The sequence below is a fragment of the Heptranchias perlo genome, chromosome 22 (assembly GCF_035084215.1).
Source record: "Heptranchias perlo isolate sHepPer1 chromosome 22, sHepPer1.hap1, whole genome shotgun sequence".
NCBI lineage: Eukaryota > Metazoa > Chordata > Chondrichthyes > Hexanchiformes > Hexanchidae > Heptranchias > Heptranchias perlo.
This window is the reverse complement of record NC_090346.1, coordinates 19,798,216-19,808,718: the sequence shown is the minus strand read 5'-3', so window position 1 is coordinate 19,808,718 and position 10,503 is coordinate 19,798,216. Positions and strand designations below refer to the sequence as shown.

General features: G+C 39.5%; 1 long non-coding RNA gene across 1 annotated transcript; it reads left to right on the top strand.

Annotated features, from left to right (window-relative positions):
• Positions 1 to 2,493: 2,493 nt before the first annotated feature.
• LOC137340578 (uncharacterized) lies at positions 2,494 to 10,165 on the top strand. The gene is made up of 2 exons (XR_010966829.1): positions 2,494 to 3,057; positions 3,157 to 10,165. It is a non-coding gene; the product is annotated as an uncharacterized lncRNA (long non-coding RNA).
• Positions 10,166 to 10,503: the final 338 nt, after the last annotated feature.

Genomic DNA, 10,503 nt, shown 5'->3' with positions numbered 1-10,503 from the left:
CCAGGGGTCATTATTAGGACCACTGCCTTTTTTGATATATATTAACAACCTGGACTTGGATATACAGGGTATAATTTCAAAGTTTGCAGATGACACGAAAATGGGCAATGTAGGAAACAATGTGAAGGATAGTAACAGACTTCAGGAGGACACAGACAGACTGGTGAAATGGGCCGACACATGGCAGATGAAATTTAACGCAGAGAAGTATGAACTGATACATTTTGGTACGAAGAATGAGGAGAGGCAATATAAACTAAATGGTACAATTTTAAAGAGGGTACAGGAACAGAGAGACCTGGGGGTGTATGTACACAAATCTTTGAAGGTGGCAGGACAATTTGAGAAGGCTGTTAAAAAAGCTTTGTTAAAAGAGGCGCAGAGTACGAAAGCAAGGAGGTTATGCTAAACTTTTATAAAACACTGGTTAGGCCTCAGATGAAGTATTGTGTTCAATTCTGAGCACCACACTTTAGAAAGGATGGCAAGGCCTTTGAGACGATGCAGAAAAGATTTAATAGAATGGTATCAGGGATGAGGGACTTCAGTTAAGTGGAGAGTTTAGAGATGCTGGGATTATTCTCCTTAGAGCTGAGAAGGTTAAGAGGAGATTTGATAGAGGTTTTCAAAGTCATGAAGGGTTTTCATAGAGTGAATAAGGAGAAACTGTTTCTAGTGGCAGAAGGGTCGGTAACCAGAGGACATAGATTTAAGGTGATTGGCAAAAGAACCAGAGGCGACATGAGGAAACATTTTTAATGCAGAGAACTGTTATGATCTGGAATGCACTGCCTGAAAGGGTGGTGTAAGTAGATTCAATAATAACTTTCAAAAGGGAATTGGATAAATACTTTAAGGGAAAACGTTGACGGGGTATGGGGAAAGAGCAGGGGAATGGGACTGATAGGATAGCTCTTTCAAATCGCCAGCACAAGCACAATGGGCCGAATGGCCTCCTTCTGTGCTGTAATGTGGTATGATATTATGATGCTATGGATTAGTAAAGAGTAAGTCATGTTTAACTAACTTAGTTGAATTTTTTGATGAGATCACTAATGTGGCAGATAAAGAAGTGCCTATGGATCTTACTTACAGGGACTTCCAGAAGATATACGATAATGTTCCAAACAAGAGAGTCTCAGTAAAAATGGAAACACATGGAATTGGAGGCAACCTTTTGACATTTGTAGGGAATTGGTTAGGAAACAGAGAGTAGGGTTAATGGGTATGTACTCCAATTGGCAGGATGTGACTAATGGTGTCCCCCAGGGATCTATACTGGGGCCTCAGCTTTTCACTATACTTATAAATGTCTTAGGCAACAGACTAGAGACCCGTATATCTAAGTTTGCTGATGATACTAAGTTAGGTGGCACAGTAAATAGTGTAGATGGGAGCAGAAAGTTGCAAAGCGACATTGATAGATTAAATGAATGGGCAAAACTGTTGCAGATGGAGTTTAATGTGAGCAAGTGTCATTCCCTTTGGGCCTAAGAAAGATAGATTAGAGTATTTTCAAAATGGTGAGAAGTTAGGAACTGTGGAGGAGCAGAGTGATTTCGGGGTCCATGTACAGAAATCACTAAAAACTAGTTAATAATTAAAATAATTAAAAAGGCTAATGGAATGTTAGCCATCATCTCAAGAGGGCTGGAATACAAAGGGGTGGAAGTTATGCTAAGTTGTATAAAGCTCTGGTTGGACTGTATCTTCAGTACTGCATTCAGTTCTGGACACCACACCTCAGGAAGGATATATTGGCCTTGGAGGGTGTGCAGTGCAGATTCACAAGGGCTGAAAGGATCAAATTATGAGGACAGGTTGCATAGACTAGGCTTTTATTCCCTCGAGTTTAGAAGATTAAGGGTTGAGACATTTGAGATGTTTTAGATGATTAAAGGATTTCATAGGATAGGTAGAGAGAAACTATTTCCTCTGGTGGGGGAGTCCAGAACATGGGGGCATAACCTTAAAATTAGAGCTAGGCCATTCAGTGGCGATGTCAGGAAGCACCTCTTCACACATAATGGTAGTGGAAATCTGTAACTCTCTCCCCCACTGTCAAAACCTCAAACTATTTCCTTCATAAGCAGAAGTCTATCACCCTCAACCAACTCCAAAATGTTGCACAGAAATTAACTCAGCACTCTATGGCCAGAAATTTCCACAGAGCTACTACTGCCATTATATCACCAGAAACGTCTTATCCTCTGCACTTCCGGCGGAGCGGGAGCAGCTTTGAGGAAATGTCCAACCTATGTGGTCAAGCCATGTTTCCTTACCAGAACAACATTCACCAAAAAGTGCTAAAAAATTCATTCACCCAATCTACAACTACTTCTTAACATCGTTACCACTGTGGAAAACTATAAAGACCACATTAATGTAGAAATACGTGAACAGTTACTTGACCATAAGAGAGTATTTGACCAATGTTAACTCCTTGACTCCCATTCATAGGGTAGTTACAATTTCATACACACACACAGAAAAACAAAATTGTCTTTGGTACATTGATAATTAAGCTGGCTGTCCAGGTGCTTGGTACTGTCTGGCCTCCCCCCCTCCCCCCGTGTAGATAAGGATATTGCTGGCTTATAATATAATGAGAATACAGTTTCTTGAGAGGCCATGTAGCCTTGATTCTGACTTCAGCCCTACTGATTAACCAGCTTCGGAATTTAGGGAGGGGATGTTCTCGAGTCTGTGAAGCCTGCTACGTGCCAAAGCAAGAATGAGCTATGGAGTCCAGAGGAGGCAGGCTCCCTGCTTGATTGACTAACCACTTCAACTAATGGGAAATGTACATGTACGCCCATATTCTATGATAGACAGATATTGCTGATTGAACTGTATAAATGTGGGCTGTGTTCTTTGACCGGGGAAGTGGTAGTTCTGACTATTGTCAGAGCAGAACTTCCCTTGTATACAAGTTTCTTAGAATTAAAATTCTTTCTTGTCTGAAAATAAGTGTTTGGAGTTAATGCATTGTATATAAGGGGTAATTAAGTTTTCGACAGTTCTTGGAGGTTCCACCGAGATCGCTTGTGATCTCCGGTAAGTACGGACACAAGTTGTCTGTACAAACCCAGACACACAGCAATTGAATAAGTATATGCATTAACTGACGTGACTAATTCTTCTGTTTGCCTTTAGGAATTGGAAGGCGATCATAGGAAATGTGTTTCGTATAGACAAGGAAAGAAAAAGGGGACAAAAAAAAAGAGAGACGCGCGACAGATTACTCGATATTGTCAGCTGCGGTGTTGTAGTAACGGGCTGAGAGAGCAATAACGGAGTAGATCTGTGATACCGGTGATACTAGACTGAAGTTGAGGTTGCTGTATGGGACCGACAAACTGTCAGCTCCTAGTGGATAGAGGCACCAGGAAAAGAGGTAAACCAGTTTACAGACTTGTTAAAAAAATTCTTAGTGTGAAGTTGTAATTTGGACAAGCGCAGACTAGATGTTGCGTAATTCGGAAAAGTGTGAAATTACAAGTCTGTAGTGGCGACAAACGCAGACTGATGTGGATGTCGCGGATTCGGAAAAGTGTGAAATTCTGGTTTACCTGAATTAAGTGTTTAGATAGAAACACTAATAGTGTTCCCCCTGCTCAAGGGAAGGAGCACTTTTTAAAAAATCTTGCGTAAGTCAGCTGATTCAACTAAGTGCAGACGTTTCTCTCACACACCTAGCCTGAGCTGGTTATTAAGAAGGTTTTAACCCCACGTGAAGGCCAGGACCCTAAAGTAGGTGTAGAGAACACATGACGTCTTGTCCAATCAGCTGAATTATCAAGTATAGAATTGTGATAGTTAAGATAGGCCTTGATTGTTGTGTAATTACAGTGTGGAGGATTGTATAAACTATAAGCCATGGGCGCCAATGCTAGCAAAATACCTCCAAAGGGAACACCTGCTGCTTACATGTACAGAAACTTTGGGAAAGAAACAACTGACGAGTTGATAAATGGACCAAAACTAAGAAATATCCCTTTCCCAAAGACGGTACATTTAATATGGATAGAATTAAGTGACTAGAAAAATGTTTAAAAGACAGAGACCCGAAAAAGAAAGGGTCTTTTCTTTCGGTGTACTGTCTCTTTAAAAAGCCTGTCCTGATTGTGAGTGTTTTCTGTCGGTGTTGTGGGCCACGCCCCCTTCTTACTGCGTCTTACGTGTTTTCTTCTTTTGTGTAATGTATCTGTTTTGTCTTGTGTTCAATTCCGATATTGCTGAAAGAAAATTGGAGTTATTGAGGTTAAGTGACCTATTAAATTCTGGTTCTTATAAAATGTGAGCATGTTAAATTCCAGACATGGGATCGTCTAAAAAAATTGGCATTTTGAATTTTTATCTTGTGATTGGCTGTGGTTTAAAAAAAAGAGGTTTAAAAAAATTAACGGGACAGATTAAAAAAAAAGCTATCTGGTATCACCGTGATAGGAAAAGTCGGAAAGCTGGAACAGCTTGGAGAGTTGATTATAATCATACCCACTAAAAGTATGTGAAAAAAAAAGTGAATTGGACAGCAAATTATAAAACTTACGAAGCAATGTGAAGGTTGATCAGTACCTAAACAAAAGTTGAATACAACAATCTGGAAATACTAGACTAACTATAAAGTAAAATGTACGATGGGAGATGTTGTTTCCCGGTATGAATTTTTTCTTTAAAAAAGAATTTATGTGAAAATTACGTTGACGTATGCTGAGAATGCTGCGTGAATCTGATATCTTACTCCGTCGTTTTGTTAAAAAAAGGTTAACCCCTTCCAAGGACACCAACATCTGTTTTCAATTCACCAAGACAAAATGAGGTTTAATTGTAAAAGAAAAGATAAAGTGCAGATTTAAAGAATTACAAGTTACAGTTGCAGGATGATCTCTAGTTATAAATTAAACTGATCTTCGAAGCATTTTGTGCTATTGTGATTGATTAAACACTATGATTAAAATAAATCTCAAAAATAGTGTGCAAAAATATATAGTGTAAAGCAATCCACAAATGTGAGAAGTGAAAAAAAAAATCAGTCAAACCTGTGTGAAGAGAAATTTTGAAGGTGGGATGTGGAAACTTAATCTCAGAGGGAGAAGTGTCAAGTTACTGCTATCATGGGAGCCAGTTAATATTAACCCCTTCCATCCCAAGAAGCCAGACTGTCATGCCAAGAGCAGTTCAAACAGATAGAAATGACCCAGTCGGTTGAGAACTGTCTGAGGCTTGCCCAGAACACAGGTGAACATGAGGTGACAATTGGTATAGGTTATATATTATTAAAATTAACCCAATTACTCGGAAATGCCAAAGGCTACAATTGACTGAGATATAAGTTTACACACAGACAATGCTACAGTGAGGAAAAAAAATTGATAAGAAAGGAATGTAAAGCAAATCGTATGAAGAGAAGGCATAGGTTGGACAATTGGAAGTCCATTACTTGAGCTATGTACTGACACAGGGTACTAAACGCCTATCAGTTTTACCCCGCCACAGTATGATAAGGAAGTTCGACAAGTTCTGGGGCTATTCAATTTTATTTGAAACTATTCACGAATAGTAGCTCCAATACAAGATCTGAGCAAAGAGGGGAGACCTTCCCTGACAAATTATATAACTCGCATTGAGAATGCTAAGAAAACTCAACAATTATATCAACACCTCCTAACTCAAGTGTTAAAACAAATATGGAGACGTAAAGATCTGTGATAAGTGATATAGCAACTGCCTTTAATACGGGTGCCTCAGTTGTTAACACCATTGATTTGACAACATTAGATCAAAAGGTCAGAGATTTAGGGTCTCGCATTAAAGATATATTAAAAAAATAAATGAAAATACAGATAAGGAATTGTCTGAGGATCAAATGCTGACCATACATTTGCAAAGGATAGCTACAGTGCTAGAAACACATGCCCAAACCATTAATAAATGAATAAAAGAGGAATATAACGTATCTTAGCAGGCGGCTGCTAATGACATCTGCTTAATGTGGTTACATCTTGAAAGCACAGAGATTAGGACTTGGAGTTGGAAATTCCAGTCTGCAGTCCTACGTACATCTGTATGTGGGAGAGACAGTGTTTATTTCAGACAGGCTGCGTGCTCCAGAGAGAGAGAGAGAGGGACTAGGCAATTTCTCTCTCCTGTTTTGTTTTCTGGATTTGTTTCGGGTAAAGGGATTATTCCTTTGGACAAAATAAATAATAAATGATGATTTGACAAATTAACCCCTTGGGCTCTCAAGAAGAGCCACAATGGATTTTCTGTGTTTCTTTTAAAACAGGTGACCCTGGTTATTGGGACCACGTGAGTGTTGATGGTGCAGGATTACCAAGAGTAGTTCTTTGACATAAAATGGCTTTACAAAGTTACGGTGCAACCTTTGCTGGAGAAATTTGGTGCAGGAAACGATCCAGTGGTGTTTAAAAAAAGAGTTTAAGACTTTAGCTGCAGACATCAGCAGATACCAAATAGCACTGTGTGGTGATGTTTTTGACCTAGACTTAAGGCCCTATCAAAAATTCAAAATTACATAGAGAAGGAAAAGCAATCATCAGCCTTGATCCAAGTTGCTTTTCCTCTTTAGAAAACGTTTTTCCAAGAGTAATTACAAGTACTTCTGTCTCTATTATAAAACCACAAAGCCTGGACATAATTGTTTCTGAAATTGGAATTGATATGAAAAATTTATATGAGTTGCTATTCAAGCACTCGAGAAAGAAAAATTTACTTGTAATTTAAGGGGATAATCAAATTATATTTTAAAATAAAAGAAGTCCAGTCTAAATGGTTCCTATTGAATGCTGTGTATCAAGGAAGAACTCATTTCGAGAGGGAAGAAAATTTTACATTGACAAGTCCTGTCAGTCCAACAATACTGCTCTCAAGTTGGGATAATTGTGAAATGATAGAAGGGACTCGGGCACAATGTACTGGGATATTTTGGGAAAAGAAAAGCAGTTCAAGAAGAAATTATGTAAAATAAACAAATTTTGGGATATTGATCCTGACTGTAAATATTGTACCGGACAGTAACGTTCCTCCAGGGCTCATGATAGGTAATATAATGGGTTATGTAAAATTGGATGAGAGGAAGAGATTGAGAATTAAAGTAAAGAAACAGAGAAATTACACCAAATGGGAATTTCTCTAAAGTCATTGAACTGGGCATGATTTTTTTTTTAAATCAATCTGGCATAAATATACAATCTAGTGAAAGTCAGGAAAGTGTAGTTGAGAATAGTAAATTGATAGCTTTCTCGTGGAGATATTTGTGTCCTTGCCTATAATGAACAATGAGAAACCTAGACTCAATAGCCTGGCCACTACCCTGACATCGAGACCATGCAGGGGGAGATAAGCACTCTAGACACCCCTGATCTTTTTGATAAGATAACCTGAAAAACCTAAGAATGGCTACAGTGGACATAAAAGATACAAATGTATGTTCCCATCATCTGAAACAGAGACCAGGATGAAGAACATGATTACAAAGGCCTATGGCCTGGTGAGCTAGTGGAACCACTCTTTAAACAAACCAGTTGCCTTTACAGGTCTGAATCCTACTGGACATATGATGTGTGCCATGGAAAACACGTTCGGAAATACCATGAGGAAAAAGAGACTGGCCAGCAGAAAGTTAATATCCAAGAACACTACCTATGATATGTTGCTAGTATGCGGAAATACATGAAGAAGATACACTGAAGAATGAGTCTCAGACAGGCTCAGTTACTTGACAACAGCACAACATGAAATGGTTAATGTGGTCCAGGCGAGTGAGAAATCCTTTTAAACAAGGCACTGACACATGGTCCATAGAGAAACCGACTAATTAATGAAACAGTCAGGAAACACTGGTACCAATCAGAAGGACTGCAATTAAAGTAAAGAGGGACATAGTAATTTGGATTTCCAAAATTCAGGGTTAGGTTCCCATCAGTTAACAATGAAATTGAGAGAAACAATACTTAGAAGATATCCGCACGATGGATGCAAAATTACAAAATTATGAGGGGCCCAGATAAAGTAGACAGGAAGTACCTGTTTCCCCTAGCAGAGGGTTCAAGAACTAGAGGACATAGATTTAAGCTGATTGGCTGGAACAAAATTAAAGGGATGTGTTACGAGACATGCTGTCACTTTATGTCCACATAATGTTGGACACAGCCCAGAAGCACAGTGTGGGTTTAACAATACCGGTACCAATCGGGATATTAACTGTACCATGGAGGCCCTAGAGGCAGATCTAAAACCCACTCAAGTGGCATATGCCGGAGAGGGCGAATACTGTGTTACAACTAATTTGAAAACATTTAAATATGCCAATCTAACTTGTGATATTTTAAGTACAGAGTTCTGCTCCATTCCTGAAGTCCCGGTTCGGATTGGACCCGAGGAACTGGTAGAGATACACCGGCATAACCTCACCACCTTACAAGTTTCTGAGAATGTCAAAAAGGACTTAAAAGAATATCAGGATACATTTGGGTATCTGACACCCCTGTTGCCTAAATACTTGAAAGCATTGCGAATGGAGATACGCCTCTCCCAGAAGGTTTATTATAACCTACAACAGGACAATAAAAATATTAAACATGACATTGACCAAATTAAAGTCACCACTTGGTGAGATGACCTCTGGAATTTGGGACTGAATATACAGATCCATCCTTGGATTAGATTAATTTCATATGTATTAGTCGTAGTGCAGTTTGTTGTCATGTGCTTCTTGATTTTCATTGCATGTAATAAATGTAAGCAGAGGATGAAGGGTTTGGCAAAGATAGTAAAACAGAGCCTGGGTGAGAATGTCCCCATTGTCTCTGTGGTTTCAACTAAGAAAACATCCTAATGGTACCAGGAGTAGCACCCGCTGGGGTAAGGTGCATGTAAAAGGGAAGACAATCATAGTTTGATAGGATTATCAGATGCTCTGCCTCTCTTCCACCCGGACTGGTGGCCAACACGAAGGGAACCTGGTTAAGATGAGGCACAGCATCTAACAGGATTTTGTAGGGATAAATTTGGATTAAGGGATATAAAGGGGAGGGTCCCAATTCACAGGTATAAAACGGTCTGAAAGGTACCATTCAGTCTAGTTCGGATGGAAACAAAATATAAAGCACCATGGGATATTTGACTATGTTAGCCCTTTTCAAACTAACATGAATAGGTTTAGCTGACCAAGGACATTCCCAGCTTACTTGAGAAATGTTTAGAAGGAGTCTGTTCCTGGGAAGAGATAAGAGTACAAAGGCGTATTGATGAAACATGGCTGAGTTCTATTGGGACTTCTCTAGTTCAGCGACCAGTCATATTCGTTGTTATAATTCTTATAGTTTATTGCTTACTTAAATGTTGCTGTGCTATGATGTCCAATCTGGGTACACATATAGCACCCACAAATTTGATGGTACAAGTAGGGGTGACACAGGATGAGGTGCAGGAGGAGTTTGAACGTCTGGGTGGAATAATGCTCTATTAGAGTATTGTCCTTATATATATATATATGTAGGACAAAAGGAGGGAATGTGGAAAACTATAAAGACCACATTAATGTAGAAATACGTGAACAGTTACTTGACCATAAAAGAGAAAAGCATGATGGGTATTTGACCAATGTTAACTCCTTGACTCCCATACATAGGGTAGTTACAATTTCATACACACACACAGAAAAACACAATTGTCTTTGGTACGTTGATAATTAAGCTGGCTGTCCAGGTGCTTGGTACTGTCTGGCCTCCCCCCCTCCCCCCGTGTAGATAAGGATATTGCTGGCTTATAATATAATGAGAATACAGTTTCTTGAGAGGCCATGTAGCCTTGATTCTGACTTCAGCCCTACTGATTAACCAGCTTCGGAATTTAGGGAGGGGATGTTCCCGAGTCTGTGAAGCCTGCTACGTGCCAAAACAAGAATGAGCTATGGAGTCCAGAGGAGGCAGGCTCCCTGCTTGATTGACTAACCACTTCAACTAATGGGAAATGTACATGTACGCCCATATTCTATGATAGACAGATATTGCTGATTGAACTGTATAAATGTGGGCTGTGTTCTTTGTCCGGGGAAGTGCTAGTTCTGACTATTGTCAGAGCAGAACTTCCCTTGTATACAAGTTTCTTAGAATTAAAATTCTTTCTTGTCTGAAAATAAGTGTTTGGAGTTAATGCATTGTATATAAGGGGTAATTAAGTTTTCGACACCACCTTTCCACCAGCTGATTCACTTGCTTGAGCTCCTACTCTGCTAATTCTACTAGGTGCTTCCTAAGTGAAACAAGGTTGAGCAATGGTAAGCTAGGGTGGTACCCCTGGAGCTTTAGAAACCTAAGATAGGTAACATTTCAGTGAAGCAGCTGTCCCAGACAGACAAGATTCTGGCAGCTGTTCTTGTGTAGTGTCGAGGAGTGTCAGGCTCATGTCTGAACCTCTCTGATATGCAAAAATTGGAGGGAGCCTTAAGAAAGCAGGCTCAAAGCTACATTAGTGATC